This window comes from Nicotiana attenuata, chromosome 1 (assembly GCF_001879085.1).
Source record: "Nicotiana attenuata strain UT chromosome 1, NIATTr2, whole genome shotgun sequence".
Taxonomy (NCBI): domain Eukaryota; kingdom Viridiplantae; phylum Streptophyta; class Magnoliopsida; order Solanales; family Solanaceae; genus Nicotiana; species Nicotiana attenuata.
In genome coordinates, this window is record NC_031989.1 from 99,233,801 (window position 1) to 99,250,654 (window position 16,854).

The following is a 16,854-nucleotide window of genomic DNA, read 5'->3' on the forward strand; positions in this document are numbered from 1 at the left end:
TGCAACTTCTCACAGAAACACTAGAAAACTGGGGTATTTTTCACCCCCAACCCATGCCTGAAACTCACCCGAGCCCTCGGGGCTCCACTCCGAACACCCACACAAGTCCAACAACCGTGTACAAACTTACTCGGGCGATCAGATTGCCGAAATAATATCTAATACTACGAATTCAACTCCAAAACGCTTGAAATCCTTAAGAACGCTCAAATTCCTATTTTTACAACCGGACGTCCGAATCACATCAAATCAGTCCCATTTCTAACCAAACTTCACAAACGAGATTTATATATTATATTGGACCTATACCGGGCTCGGAACCAACATACGTGTCCGATACCCATGTGATCAATCATTAATTAGTTTCTTTAAATCCTTAAAATTTCAGATTAACAATCTCTACTAAAAATTCATTACTCGGACTAGGGATCTCAAAATTCGATTCCGTGCATACGCCCATGTCCCATATTTGCCTACGGATCCTCCGGGACCGTAAAAACACGAATCCAGGTCTGTTTGCTCAGAATATTGACCAAAGCCAAACTTAGCTTTTTAAGAAAATCCTAAGGAATCAAATGAGCATATTTCAACCCAAACTCTTCCGAATCCCGAACCACCCATCCCGCATGTCGTAAATCAGATAAAGCAAGAGCGGGAAGTTTTATTTGGGGGAACAGGGTTCTAAAAGCAAAACGACCGGTCGGGTCGTTACAACATTGGTACTTTAATCACTTAAATTGTCATATTTTGTATTGTTGAAACTACTATGCTTTTGCTATAATTACTCTATTATGGGCAATCACTCTATTTGTGCAATGACATTCACTTGTTGTTCTTGTTATTGTTTATGCTGTGTTGCCCAAGTGGCATGAGTTAATGTTGCTGAACTTTTTTTTGGTCGTGGTTCTTCTGTTATTCTTTTCAATGATGCCAAAATGGGGGATCTACATAATTGTCAATAGGGGGAGGAACAAAATCTAATTGATATGTTGTGTTGTGCATGAAATATAGCTTTGCTTCACAGGGGGGACATTGCTGATAATATATTGATTATAGGTTTGATCCGCATGGGAACATGTGAGGAATCTGGTTCTCAGGGGGAACATCAATTTTGGGTTTGTCATCATAAAAAAGGGGGAAATTTCTCTTTTTGATGATTTGAAAAACGTTCTCAAGGAACCAGGTAGGGACCAGATGTGATCAGTATATGTAAGGAATTTGATTTTGAGGGGGAATATCAATTTTGGATTTGTCATCATCAAAAATGGGGAAATTGATAAGTTATGTTATTTTATGTTTTGATGATTTGCCAAACAGTCTTGAGGAACCAGTTGTCACCAGTTTCTTTAGTCTGGTTCTTAGAGGGAATATGGATGATTCGTAGGGGAACAATGTGAACATTTGGTTCTCAGGAGGAATATCAATTCTAAGTTTGTCATCATAAAAAATGGGGTAATTGATATGTTATGCGTCTTTTGTTTTGATGATTTGGCAAACTTCATGAGAGAACCAGATAACAAACCTGATACAATTAGTTCCCTTGCGTTCAGGGTAACTAGTCAGATGTCTTTTTCAATTCTCAATAAAATCAGATAAGGGAACATCAGAGGGAACATATAAGGATTAGTTTCCATGATCGTCATACAGTCAACTCTACAATTGTAAAAGTTGTTACACTGTACCGTCTGGAAGGCCACTGCACTGTATCGTCTAGCAGCAGTACATCGGCATAGTTGTAGCTTTCTAAGGCCAGACTAAAGCAAACTTTATTGCATTATCGTTGGTGAAATCACACACACATATTATCAACGCGAGGCAAGGGATTTCATTGCTAAAACACTTGCAAATCAAAAGATTATATTCTCTCAAGTGCTAGCCACCACCTCTCTCAAGAACAAAGTCGTTGCAACCTCAAGGACCAGATACAAAGATTGAAGATATCTTAAGTCCTTAGGTTTGTTGAGTTTTTGTTATTTTGTTCTTCATTTGCAATCCTACACTACTTTCAATAAGTGTCTTTGTAGAACATATTTAAACCACTGTTTGGTTTAGTTTCTTGACTAGAGTTAATCAAGGTTTGTTGATTTTGTAATAGAGTTATTGCAAAGGGCTTACGATAGAGTTATCGTAAGGGGTGAGGGATTAAGAGTTTAATTCCTAGATTACAATAGATTGTAATATGAAGTTTGCTCGGTTTAGTGAAGTTGAAATCCTACTAAGGTAGATCATGATTTTTAATCCATTGAGCAAGGAGTTTTCCACGAAAATATCGCGTGTTCTTTATTTACTGCAAATTTACTGTGAGAACAAATAGAGAACCTGATTGTCCATACTGTTTGGTTTTGTAGTTTGTTGCTTACTGTGGGAACTGATAGCGAACCTGGTTCTCTACAATTTGGTGGACTCTTAGTTTCTATCAATTATTATGTGCATAATTTATAGATTTACGTTTAAGAAAGTAATTAAGAATTACTAAAGGGAAAAAATATGTCATTGGCTCTCCCTAGGAAAAGCTCTCATCTCTCAAATACTTGACATTCGTGAAGCATTGAACATATATAACGAGTCAAAATAAATGGAACAAAGTGTAGATTTTACCGCATGCTGAGGGTATAGTGGATATTCGCACATTGGTTTGCCTCTGTCATGCCCCGAACTTGGGGAGCAAGACCGGCACCCGGTGCCTCACTTAACCTAGCGTACGAACATGCGACTGAGGGACTCTGAACATATAATGTCATACTTTGGCCATGGGGCCACATTGCAAGACAATTTGCGAAGCAAAATATAAAACTGAACAAAAACTAGCTCTGACTAAATATCAATATAAAGTTGGGCCGACAAGGCCGTCATAACTACTACAACTAACAAAATAACAAAATATACTTTACGAGGCCTACAAGCCCAACATACTGCTCTAACTAACAAGATATGTCTACAAGCCTCTATTTATGGATGTACTGTGATCGAAATAGGGCCCCGACCTACCCGTAACATATCTATTTATATACATAATATGTACACAAAACCCTAGACCCGATAAATCCGAAGGAAGTGGAGCTTACCGATTAAGTTGAATTCGGGCAACACCTACTGAAGAGGTCTACCCGTTTGTCTATCTGAACCTGCACGCGTGAAATGGAGCGTCCCCAGAAAAGGGACATCAGTACGAAATAATGTACCGAGTATGTAAGGCAATAAAATAACTGAAAACTGAAACTGAACTGATAATATAATAATTAAAAGTAAATCGGAGTCAAAGATGATATGGAGATATACTTACCTACTAATACTGACTCAACTCTCTAAATATAGTAAGTAAAATAAATGTCCGGCCCTATAAGGCTCGGTACGTGTAACTGTGCGGCCGTAGTGGGTTCTCTCATAGGTGCTCGGCCACAGTAGGCTCGATATATAACTTACCATCTGATCAGAGGTTGCCCAATAAGGGCTTGCCCATCGAATATAGCTTGATGGTGGTGAAAATACTGTATGTGTGATATATATATATATATATATATATATATATATGTATATATATAGACCCTCTACTCTTTTTACTGGAAGAAGACAATACTTAACTAAATATAATGTCCCGATAAGAGAGAATACTGTAACTTCTGAGACTAGGATAATGTACATAAGTTCAGGAATGTGATCTTCTCTTTATGACTCGTTATCAAACTCATGTAGGTACGGGATCATGCCAAAATGAAGAAAGGTTTAGCCTTAACATACCTTATCACAATCTTTCTAATCACCAAGTTGAACTCGCCTCTTCGCACCTTAATATACAACAACGATAATAATATTATCATTAAGTTAAGAAAGGTACAACTATCGCACAACGAACAACATACTTATTTTGTATTAAAACAGGAAACATCTCCCCTATAATCCTTACTTTCTCCAAATTCACGATAACACCAACNGATTTAAGCTTTAAGTTGGAAGAGTCGACCAAGTTTGACTTTTTAGCATTTGACCTCTGATTGGAGTTTTGATGGTTCCGTTAGGTCCAGATGGTTATTTTGGACTCAGGTGTATGCCTGGATTTGCATTTGAATTTTTCTAGAAGGATTCGGCACTAATTGGCGAAAGTTAGAAATTTGAAGGTTTGAAAAGTTCATAAGTTTGATCGGAAGTTGACTTTGACAATATCGGATTCGAATTGTAGTTCCGGGAATTGTAATAGCTTCGATATATCATTTGGGACTTGTATGCAAAATTTGAGTTCATTCCGGGTTGATTTGATATGTTTCGGCGCGAGTTGTGGAAGTTAAAAGTTCAAAATTCATCGATTTTGATTTGAGGCGCGATTTATCGTTTCGATGTTTCTATGTGAGATTTGACACTTCGAGTATGTCCGTGTTATATTTTGGGACTTGTTGGTATGATTTGACGGGTTCTCGAAGGGCTCGGATGTATTTTAGATCATTGGTTGAGAGACTAGAAAAGTTAAGTAATTTAGAGTTTGACCATGGTCAATATCGGGTCAAGGCGACCTCTTTTCGGTGTTTTGAGGCCGCGATATATCCGTAGTATATTTTATGATTAAAATGCATATATAGTTTGTATCCGGGAGGTTCCGGATGAGTTTCGAGGTGGTTTCGGATCATTTCGGTGAAGTTTGAGATTGCTGGTGCTGGTACTTCACAATTGCGAACTTTTTGTTGCAATTGCGAATTCTACATTTGCGAACATCTGGTCGCAGTTGCGAACCCTGGTCGCAATTGCAAACATGTGGTCGCAATTGCGAACTGTCCGTAATTGCTAACTTTTGGTCGCAAATGCGACATCTGCAGCCTGCATATAGCTGAGAATTCTGAGACTTAGCTTCATTTTGTCATATTTTGAACCCTAGCTTCAATGGAAAGCGATTTTGTGAAGAGATTTTCATACAAAACCATTGGGTAAGTACCTCTAATCAATTCTCAATTATATTTCATGATTATACGTAAGATTTAACATCAAATTCATGAGAATCTAGGAAAAAAAATTAGGATTTTGTCAAAGTTTTAAAAAATAAAAATTTGGGATTTGTGAGTCGAATAGGACTCGAATTTGAAAACTAATCACGTATATGGACTTGTGGGGCTATGAGTAGTCAGGACCTACCTTTGAACCTGGGTTTTGACCGGACGGGTCCGGGGGTTGACTTTTGTTGACTTTTTAGAAATTGTATAAAGATCACAGCTTTATTAATTGAAATTATTTTCCCTTGCATTGTGTGATATATTTAAGTCATCTTTGGCTAGATTGAGCCGAGCGGAGGTGAATTTGTAAAGGAAAAAAGCTAAATTGAGTATTGAGTTAGCCGAATTGAGGTAAGTGTCTTGCCTAACTTTGTTGAGGGAATTTTTCCTACTATTTGACATTATTTGCTACATGCGGGGGTAATACATATATGAGGTGAAGAACATATATTCATGTGCCAGGGTTAATCATGTTCGGGGGTAGATTATGCTACGAACTGTGCATTGCAGAATTGCGTGACCTTCTTGCTTCATGTCTTACTTGACTCATACATTCTAAGAATATAGAATTAAATGTTAGAAACCAAGACTTAGTTTATTATAACTTGATTAAATTTGACGGAATTCTGAGAAAATATTGATGTGTCTAATTCGGTCATCAGTATGCTTAATCACTATGCTTAATCATTAATACATTGCTACGATCAATATTCTTGACATACTACATTTATACTCGTGTTGTAGATCATTCGTGAGATTTGTTGAAATACTTGAATAATAAGGTTCTTGAGGTTTTATTGAACTATTGTTGGCTTGGAAATTTGTGATTGGGATTCATTTGGAATATTTGTTTAAACACTCACCTTGATGTTATTTATGCTTCCTACCTGTCACGCCCCGAACCTGGGGGGGCGAGACCAGCACCCGGTGCCTCACTTAACCTAGCGTACCAACTTGCGACTGAGGGACTCTGAACATACAATGTCATACATTTGCCATGGGTCCACATTGCAAGACAATTTGCGAAGCAAAATATAAAACTCAACGGAAACTAGCTTTTACTAAACATCAATATAAAGCTGGGCCGACAAGGCCGTCATAACTACTACAACTGACAAACCAACAAAATATAAATACAAGGCCTACATGCCCAACATACTGCACTAACTGACAGGATATGGCTACAAGCCTCTACTGATAGATGTATTGTGATCGGAACAGGGCTCCGGTCTACCCATAACATATATACATATATACGCAATATGTACACAAAACTCTAGACCCCGTAACTCCGAAGGACGTGGAGCTTACCGATCAAGCTTAACTCGGGCAACACCTACTGAGGAGGTCTACCCGTCTATCTGTCTGAACCTGCACGCATGAAATGCAGGGTCCCCAGATAAGGGACGTCAGTACGAAATAATGTACTGAGTATGTGAGGCAATAAAATAACTGAATGCTCAAGCTGAACTGATAATATAATAACTGAAAGTAACTGGGAGTCAAAGATGAACTGGAGATATACTTACCTGCTGATACTGACTCAACTCCCTCAATATAGTAAGTAAAATAAATGTTCGTTCCTATAAGGCTCGAAACGTGTAACTGCTTTGCCATACTAGGCTCGCTCATAGGCGCTCGGCCATACTAGGTTCTATATCTCGGCCATTCTGGGCTCGCTAATAGTTGCTCGGCCACAGTAGGCTCGGTATATAACTTACCATCTGAACAGAGGTTGCCCACCGATTATAGCTCGATAGTGGTGAAAATATTATGATACTGTATATATATAGACCCTCTGCTCTCTTGACTGGAAGAAGACAATACTTAACTGAATATAAAGTCCCAATAAGGGAGAATACTGTATCTTATGAGACAAGGATAATGTACATAAGTTCAGGAATACGAACTTCTCTTTATGCCTCGTTATCAAACTCATGTAGGTACGGGATCATGCCAAAATGAAGAAAGGTTTAGCCTTAACATACCTTATCACAATCTTTCTAATCACCAAGTTGAACTCGCCTCTTCGCACCTTAATATACAACAACGATAATAATATTATCATTAAGTTAAGAAAGGTACAACTATCGCACAACGAACAACATACTTATTTTGTATTAAAACAGGAAACATCTCCCCTATAATCCTTACTTTCTCCAAATTCACGATAACACCAACAACACAAGAACTCAACAATAATAACATATATCACCATAAAATACTACAAACCAACCCAACACACCGCAATCTCTTTATACACAAAACGACCACCGTAGTAGTGTCAAACGACCCGAAAATATTACGACGAACGATCAAACCACCACCCTGCATTAATGTGGTGTTTCTCCACACCCTTTCTCCTCCGAAATTCCATAAAACTATAGGAAAACACGCAATCCAATAGGAACACAAAACATTCCACAATCCACGATAAGTGAATAACTCAAACTCACGATTTCCAATCACCGTCCGGTGAGTTCTTACAATTATAGAACGGATTTCCACACATCTCCACTAGAAAAGATAGATGAAAGAGAGCAGTAAACTTACCTTATTTGTTTAATAACTCAATTCCTATCTTGGTTCTTCAAACTCTAGATTTTACCTCCAACTAGAACTTGAAAAGGAGAGAAAATCAAGTAGGATTGTGGGCAATTTTTGGGAGGATGTTTGCAGGGATTTAGGTCATGTTATTGTAACCTCTTATCAGTGTATTATATGAATGAAATAGGCCTTTAAAAGGTCTCTTTGGACGACCCAAACTAGCCCATTTTTGGACTCCCATTTAAGCAAGTAGGTGACACACCTACTTGTCATCTAGCAGTTTGTGCAGTCTCTCAAAAATGTATATCTCTCTCTACTCTGATGTAGTATTGACAAACGGTTTAATGTCTTAGAAAATAGACTCATAGATCTTCAATTTGATTAGTAGAACACCCCGCTCTAAGTATATTGGGCGAAAATTGCAGTGACATTTGACCCAATTTTTAGTAAAACTTATGAACGTAACTTGTGATGACTTTCATCGACGTTTATTCCATAACTCGCTTGACTTCAAAAATAACACACGACTATCATACGACTAACATAACTCATAACATAACCTCCTTATCATATTAAGCACCCTAGTCTCACCCCAAAAGTACATGTTATAACATTCCTAACTTGTTGACTTTCGACGAAACATTATTTTTTTCAATTCCTTTAGCTTCTGAACCTTCCAACCCTCTTTTTTACTTGTTGTTCACGATCTTCAATAGTTGTAACCTCCAGAGTAACATGATTAACTTACTTTATATACTTCAAAGGTGATATCATTTTTGGTCCTATATTAGTTTGCTTACAATGCACTTTTTACGTACGAAAATATAGGGTGTAGCATTATTCCCCCATTGGGAATATTCGTCCTCGAATCTTTACTCTTAGATACTTTGGAAATTTTTTCCAGAGTCTCCTCCTTACAATAGACTAAAACCAACCTGCACGCAGCTAGATAATATACTATACATGCCACACATGGCTAAAGTCTATAAATAGCAACACTTGGCCTCACACGGTTGTCAATCAAATATACTGAAAGTAAAAAATAAGAGCTTGATGACCTGCTTGCCTGAATAGATTTGTGCTGAAGTATCCTATATCGAGCCATATCTTCACTTTGAAATATGTGGGGGTATGTAGACTTCATTTCTTCCCCTGTTTCCTACGTTATCTCTTCCACATTCTTGCTTCTCTATAAAACCTTCACGGAGGCTACCTCCTTATTTTGTATCTTGCGGATTTGTCGGTCTAGGATGGCAACTGGAGCTTCCTCGTATGATAAGTCCTCCGTATCTGTACATCCTCAGTAGGAACCACTCGAGTAGGATTGCCAACGCACTTTCGTAGCATAGATACGTGAAAAAGCGGATGGACAGACTCTAATTTCGAGGGTAAATCTAACTCATAAGCTACTCGGACCACTCTTCGAATAATCCTATAAGGCTAATATATCGTGGTCTAAGCTTGCCTTTTTGGCCAAACCTCATCACGCCCTTCATAGTCGACACCTTCAAGAATACCCAGTCATCAACCCCGAACTCTAAGTCTCGTTGCCGCATGTCGAGATATGACTTCTGACGACTCTGAGCTGTCAACAATCACTCCTGGATAAGCTTTACCTTCTCTACGGCTTGCTGAACCAAGTCGCCAATGTAACCTAGATTCTCCAACATCAAACCACCATATAAGAGATATGCACTTACTCCCATACAAAGCCTTGTACAGAGCCATCTGGATACTAGAGTGGTAACTATTATTATATCTAAACTCGATAAGAGGTAGATGCACATCCCTTCTTTTAAAATCCAACTCACATGCGGATAACATATCCTCGAGCATCTGAATTGTGTGCTCGGCTTGTCTGTCAGACTGTGGATGAAAAGCTGTGCTGAGATTCACCTGGCCCCTAGACCTCTCCGAAATGACCTCCAGAAATGTGTTGTAAACTGAGCCCCACAGTCAGATATAATAGATATTGGTACTCCGTGTAGCCACCCTATCTCCTTAATATAACTTCGCATAATCTTCCGCTGTATATGTAGACTTGACCGGTAGGAAATGGGTTGATTTTGTGAGCATATTGACTATCACCTATATAGAATCAAACTTATGATGAGAACGAGGCAAACTTGTGAAAAAGTCCATATTTATCGCCTCCCATTTCTACGTCAGGATCTCTATAGCCTACATTAGCCCTCCAATCTTCTAGTGCTCTACCTTCACCTGCTGGCAACTAGGACACTAGGCAACAAACTCAGCAATGTTCTTCTTCATATCGTTCCACCAGTACATATCCTTAATGTTATGATACATCGTCGTCGACCCAGGATGAATGGAGTACCACGAATAATGTGCCTCTGACATAATCATGTCTCGTAGCTATGCTTCATCTGGGACACATAATCGACCCCTGTATCTGAGAACCCCATCTTCCTTGAGCTCTAACAGTAACTTCTTTTGCTGTGGAACTCGCTCTCTCAGCTCGACCAACTCTGGGACCTCTTACTGCCTCTCCTTTACTTCAGCTATGAGACATGATTTTGTAGTGTTTTGGAGTACAACTCCACCATCGTCAAAATTTACTAACCGAACCCCCAAACAAGCCAATTGATGAATCTCTCTTGCTAGTTCTCTTTTCTCATCCTCTACATGTGCTATGCTACCCATAGATCAGCGACTTAACGTATCAACTACAATATTAGCTTTCCCTGGATGGTAGAGAATGTTAACGTCATAAACTTCCAATAATTCTAGCCATCGTCTCTGTCGCAAATTCAACTTCTTTTGCCTGAAGATATATTACAAACTTGTATGATATATAAACACATCCACATGAACACCATATAAATAATGCCGTCATATCTTTAGTTCATAGACAACCGCAGCTAACTCGAGGTCATGGGTCGGATAATTCTTCTCATGCTTCCTCAATTGTCTTGAGGCGTACGCAATTACCTTTCCATGTTGCATCAGGACACATCCTAAGCCGACACCTGAGGCATCACAGTACACGGCATAATCCTCTGGACCCTCTAGAAGTGTTAGAACTGGCGTTGAGGTCAACATGTTCTTAAGCTCTTGGAAACTCCGCTCGTAAGCCTCTGTCCCAAAGGACATGACAAGGAACTCAAAGTGGCTATATTGGGTCCTGAAGGTTGTCTTTGGAATATCTTTCTCCCAGACTCTGACTTGGTGGTACCCCGACCTCAAATCTATCTTTGAAAAGCATCTAGCCCCCTGCAACTGATCAAACAAGTCATCGATCCTTGGAAGTGGATACTTATTCTTAATAGTTACCTTGTTCAGCTGTCTATAATCGATACACATCCTCAGTGATCCGTCTTTCTTCCGCACAAACAATACCGGTGCACCCCAAGGTGAGGTACTGGGCCTGATAAAACCTTTCTCCAGCAAATTTTTTAACTGCTCCTTCAACTCCTTCAACTCGGCAGGTGTCATTCTATACAGAAGGATGTATATTGGTTGAGTTCCCAGAAGTAAATCGATGCTAAAATCAATCTCTCGCTCTGGAGTAATACATGAAAGCTCATCTGGAAACACATATGCCTATTCTCTGACTACTGTAATATATTGAAGTGTAGGTATCTAAACATCTCCATCTCTAACTCACATAATATGATAAATGCACCTTTTTGCGATTATTTTCCTCGCCTTCAAAAAGGAAATAAACCCACCTCTGGGTGTCACTATATTACCTACCCATTCAAGAACTGACTCACCCGTAAAATGAAATTTGTCTGCCTTTTCTCGGCAATCAACTATGGCATAGCAAGCTGACAACCAGTCCATGACCATGATAGCATCAAAATCCATCATCTCTAGCTCAACTAGGTCGGCTGAGGTCTGACGACTACAAACTATCACCGTACAACCTCGATAAACCCGTCTAGCAATAATCGGTTCTCCGACCGGTATAGATACCGCAAAAGGATCACTTAGTATTTCAGGCACTATACCAAACTTCCCCGCGACAAATGGGGTAGTACACAATAAAGTAGATCCTAGATCTTTCAAGGTATAAGCATCGTAAGAATAAATGGTCAATATACTTGACACAACATCTGGTGAAGACTTCTGGTCTTGTCGACCCACTAAAGCAGAGATACGATTCTGATTACCACCTGAACTGGAACCTCTATCTCTACCTCTACAAGCCGAAGACTGAGTCTCGCACCCTGAAGGATGCACAAACATAGATGATCATGTTGTTGAACTTGTTGGTTGTGCCATACCCCCAGAATCTCTATTTGGGGAATCTCGCTTCATATGCCTAGATGCCCACATGTATAACAAACATCAGAACCTGCTTGGCATTGGCCCAAGTGTCCTCTACCACAGATGTCGCACCGTGGTGAAAATGACCATGTTTGTCCTGAACCTCGTTATCGTTGCAACCCAATGCCTGTGAGCTTTCACATGGTCCTGACTGAGTATAGCGGCCATACCTGTAACCCTGTAACTGAGGTGGCAGAGGATTAGGTGGCCGTCCAAAGTACTGGGGCCTATATCTACCCTGAGACCGGTCTTGAGACTTGGCAAATCCCCTTCTCTTATGTTGCTCGTTCCTTTCTGTATCCTGCTGCAGACGCCTGCCCCTTTCTATATTCTAGGCGAATGCCTGAATTAGGGAGATATTCATACTATCCTGTAATGCAGCGGTGGAACATGCCTCGATCAACTCTGGATCCAACCCTGCTCTAAACTTGTGGATTTTGTCCCGCATAGTAGTAACTATGGATGGAGCATATCTGGCCAATGAGTCAAAATGGATACTATACTCTCGAACACTCATATTGACTGCTTGAGGGCTACAAACTAATCAACTTGAGCATGTCAGATCTCCCGCGACATGTACTGGTCAAGGAAGGCATTTGAAAAATTCTCCCAAATAGCTGGAGGTGCACACGTTCCATGGACCTCTCCCATCCCTCGTACCAAAGGACGACTATATCTCGGAGTCGAAAAGCTACTAGCTCAATTCCCTCTTTCTCCGTGGCATGCATAACCCGAAGATCCTGTGAATTTGATCTATGAAATCCTACGGGTCCTCTATCTGATCTGTCCCTGTGAACTCTGGGGACTCAAAGCTAGGGGTGTCAATGGTTCGGTTCGGCATGTTATTTTATAAAATTTATACCATACAAATTTTTTGGTTATTCTATTTGTGTAATGATCGAGGCCTACCCTGCACTACTATTGAGTAGCGAGAGAGGATCGAAGCAGCTTTTACCCGATTAAGGTCGGGATCGATTTCCACAGAGAGCTAGAAGTTGGAGTCGAGTATCTACCTTTAGAGTTGTGTAATTGTTCTTAATTGCACTTCTAAACATTTTTGGGTTTTTGCTTAACTTCTAATTTTATCAACTACTATGCTAATTTAAACTAGACTAAGCTAAGAATAAGATATTACAGGTTGTTCAAATGGTTAAAAGGCACTAGGGTAGTGACTTTCGCCTAGGTGGTCAATTAACGGATACTTAAGTTTAAGATACGATTGACATATTTGGGGAGTATGATATAACCTTTGTGTCACGCCCCAACCTCGGGAGGCGCGACCGGCACTCAATTGAGTGAACCCAACTGAGCAAACCTTATTGACACTTTCTACCCAACTCAATATGATTAAGGAAGTACGGCTTTCGATTATTTAGACAATAGCAAACTTAAACATTCAACGTTGTTAGTTCATTTTTATATCACAAATCTTAAATCGTAGTTAAGTTTCCAAGATTTTATACAGTCATTGCTTAGACGAACTAGAGAATAGAGTTTTACACAGATCATTAACCCATCTAATACCCATACATAACCCACATATTGTCTACGGAGCCTCTATGGATACAAAAGACGTAATATGACAACGCCGGCAACAAGGCCCCGGCTATACCTCAAAAGTGAAAGTCTACAACAAAGGATGAACAACATAACCCCTTTGAAGGAAAAAGGGGCTCACCAAGTCTTCGGGAGGAGGACACTGCGCTATGCGCGATCGGCACTGTTCGCTATAGAACCACCTACATTCATTTAAAAATGTAGCACCCCCGGCAAAAGTGACGTTAGTACCATGGAATAGTACTAGTATGTATAACTAAACACCATCTAGTTAGAAAGAACTATACAATAATAGGAATTTACAAGTAAAACTCAAAACATCAAATGATCACCACATTATCAATCAAAAGAATTGTACAACTTTCACATCGTTTTTCCATAGCTTTTAGTTTGGGGCATTCCATACTATTCATCATTTGTTTCCAATACCACCGCTATCTTGAACGGAGTCCGATCTCGGCCCGATAGGCTAGGTTTCCTCATTTGAGACATACACTCCAATCACAGTCTCATTTTCCCTTTTTTTTTCCGGAATTCATTCACAATGCCGCCACTATCTTGAGCGGAGTCCAATCTCGGCCCGATCGTCTAGGCCGCCTTGCCAAGGCGTTGTTCCCTTCTCATTAATCATTTCGTTCACATATATCATTTTATAGGCACTTGGGGCCACAACTTATCACATCATTCTTGGCACTAGGCCGCATTTTACATTATTCCCAATTTCAATATTAGCTTTGCCATTTAGGACAGTAGGTGCACACGAGAGCAATTTAAATTGTAAGCATGGATAAGACTTCACATAGATGGCACAATATATTCAGCTTCAATATCAATTTAAGGTCTAAGCATTTCAATACATAATTCATACCTTTGCCCCTTTCAAGTTATCAAGATAGCACGTTGATCATGTTGAGACACATTTTTCACACATATAAGGTTACAACACCAACTCATGTAAAATAACAAGCAATGCAACAATTCAACTTTAATCTTACCATGTTCACACAATCACCGACGAAGCTCAATTTCTAAAAGACGGGGTTTTAGCCATACATACCTCAATATAGCTTTCCTTAATCCTTACAAAATTCCGGAACTCTTAGCACTTCGATCTATTGTGTAAGAATTACAAATTGAACCGAGAATTAGAGACGAGATTAAGATTCTAGCTCGTTTGAGCATATTATCAAACACCAAAGGTACATTGTGATCTTAGGTCCTTTTTGAGAGAAATTTCTATCATTTTATACCCCAATTGCTTTCTTTTTAGTTCACTACCTCCCAATACTCTATGGTTTGATATGCATGCAAGAAATCCATTCTTATACCCATGAACCCCCAAGCTAAGTACTCTTTCTAGTGTGAATTTGAAACCGGAGATTAGGGGTCAAGTTTCTTACCTCTCGGGGTGAATATTTAGGTGCCTCACTTGATTACCTTCAATGTTTTAACAAGGATTTGTGGATCAATGTTGATAAAAGGCACTTCCCCTCTATAAGACCCTCTCTCTCTCTCTAAAAGCATTAGGAAAATAGGTTCAAAATGAGCTATAACACAGGATATAACGATAGGGGGTCGGGTTTAAAATTTAGAAATCTTGAGCCCCGACTCAAATCTGCGATCGCATTTGCGATCGCAAAACTGACATGCGGCCTGCAAAATGGACCGCAAAATGCTCCCCAAAACCTGAAGATACTGCTTGGGTATGTGACAGAAATGCGGTCCGCCCGTTCTGCGGTCGCATAATGCACCGCAGAACTGCCTCTTTCAAAATCCCAAGGGGATTATGCGACGACTATGCGGCCCGCATATCGATTATGCGATCGCATAATTGACCGCATAGTTGACCTCAAATTTGACCAATACACTGTTTCACTCTGCGGCGACTATGCGATCCGCATAGCTGTTATGCGACCACATTCTTGACCGCATAATCGCACTCTTCTGGAAAACATTATTCCTTGCCTTTTTAATACGAATTTCTAACACGCATTCCTAACTTCGCACTACGGGCTCTCGGGTTTTGAGTAAAACTTTTCACCGGGCCTTACACTTTGCACGATTTTGCTCACTCTATACCTCTCGTTACTTCGAGTGATTTTTCCCGAATTGACTTTCTCAAAACCAATTGGGTATGCAAATTTTCACAAGCAAACAGGGTTCAAGTCGAGTATTACTATCTCTAGGTTTAACCCTTTAATTGGGGCTATCAATCTCTTGAGTACGCCCCAATTCCTTGTTGGACTAACTTCAGAGACTTAGGCTCTCTTTCTCAAGAGGAGCCAAAATCAACTAAACACAAACTAGTGTTTGCAACCACTAATTCAGCAATTAAACATGAAATTAGTCCAAATATCAAACACCCATAGTCAATCTAGCCCTAAAACACAAGACCCATCAATTACCCACACTAGGGTTGAGCCACAACCCTAGCTTATGGGTCTAGCTACTATTAATTGAAGAAGAAAACAAAGAAATAGATGAAGAACAACTCATATTAATTAATTACTAAGATAAACTAGAAGATTCAATGTTGAAATGAAGATAAAATTGCCCAAAACAGTTAATGTATTCGAACCCAAGAGCGCAACTTACAGCTGAAACTATCTGCTTAACCTAAAAATGGAAAAGAAGCTATTTATACTAAGCTGACAATTCTGGACAAAAATACCCTTGCGGGGTTAGTGCGGACCGCACAAAATGGAGTGCGGCCGCACTAGGGCTCTAAACTTGAGAATCCAACTCTCTGAACTCGGGCAATGCGGACCGCACAGAATGGAGTGCGTCCGCGATGGCTTCTAGTGCGGTCCGCATAAAATGGAGCGCGGACCGCATTGGCTTGAAACTCCCAACTGTCACTTCTCTGATCCTTTTCACTGCGGACCGCACTAAATCGAGTGCGGCCGTATTGATCTCAGTGCGGACCGCACAAAACCTAGTGTAACCGCATTGCTTTTTTGCCTGAATAACATGCTCTCTGGACCTCACTTGTGCGGACCGCACAGAATTGTGTGCGGCCGCACTGGCCTTGTTTTGCCTGAGCTTTGTCTTGCCTTGATACTTGTGCAAGTTTCACTCCTTTTGAGCTGATCTTTGACATCTTGTCACCTTGTTGATCAAACCTGCAATCAAGCACAACTTGTGAGCCTTTTGGGACTATTTTGTACAAATTTCTAATCAAAACATAAGCAAGAAGGAGTACAAAGTGTATCAAAATCACTAGTTATCATATAACCAAAATTAGACTTTAAAAACCATAGCAATCATGTCGATTTCTCTTCGATATCGGTACGGTACAGTTCGGTTAATTTTCGATATTTTTTAAAATGTCATTTAAAAGTCACTAGTAGAAGTAGAATACAACAACATACGTACTTTTATAGGACTTATCAAAACTCTCTAGACATATTTACTATTTAATGGGTGATGAATTAAGAAACCATGAAAGATGGCAGAGTATAGATCCATCAACTATCTACAA